Here is a 982-nt window from a genome sequence, read left to right as displayed (position 1 = left end):
AGTCAATTCTGAAAAAGATGCTTCTTAGCTCAGAAAATTGTTATTGAATATGTCAATGCTGTTGTAATGAAATGCTTCTTCTAAATATGTGGTTATCAAATAAATAATTTTTAAAAATTGCCTCTCTTTGGAATAATAAAAAATGAAAAAAGAAAAAAAGGAAAATGAAAGCAAAAAATAAAAAAACATAAAATAAGAGGATTACATTAGGTATTTTGAAAAAAAATACTTGACCACAATGATTATTTTATAATTTATTTCACTTTATTTTATATTTATTTTTTTAGACAGAGGAATCAATGCAAAGATGACCTTGAACTTCTGATCCTCCTACCTGTGCCTTCTATGTGCTGGGATTATAGATACCTGGTTTTATATGGTGCTGGGTGCTGAACCCAAGGCTTTATATGTGCTAGACAAGCAGGTACTCTATCCAAGTGAACTACATCCTCAACCCTTATTTAATTTTTGAGATAGTGTATCATGTAGCCCAGTCTGGCTTAGAACTCACCAAGTAGCTGAGAATGACCTTAAACTTCTGATTTCCATGACTCCTCTTTCTGAGTGCTAGGATTATAACTGTGCATCACCATACCTGGTTTATGTGGTACTGAGGAACCAATTCATGGCTTTGTTCATGACAGGCAATCAATTGAATGACAGCCTCAGTTCCCTTAAAAAAATTTTTTTTGACAGGGTCTTGATATGTAGCCCCTCCTGGTCTGTAACTTCCTATGTAGACCTGAACAATCTTGAATTTGTGGTGATCCTCTTGCCTCTCCCTCCTGAGTGTTAAATTATAGGCATGTGACATCATTCTTGACTTTCCTACTCAGTTTTGCCTTTAAAAACTTCCCCTTGGTGGGCGAGACTACTCAGTGGGTAAAGGCACTTTGCCACCAAACCTGACAATCTGAGTTTGGTCCCTGGGACCCATGTGTTAGATGAGAGAAATAACTTTTTTTTTAACTTTTAAAAAAAT

Source organism: Nannospalax galili, unplaced genomic scaffold, assembly GCF_000622305.1.
Source record: "Nannospalax galili isolate Female #2095 unplaced genomic scaffold, S.galili_v1.0 scaffold772, whole genome shotgun sequence".
In the NCBI taxonomy this organism is placed as follows: Eukaryota; Metazoa; Chordata; class Mammalia; order Rodentia; family Spalacidae; genus Nannospalax; species Nannospalax galili.
Note: the sequence above shows the minus strand (reverse complement) of the source record.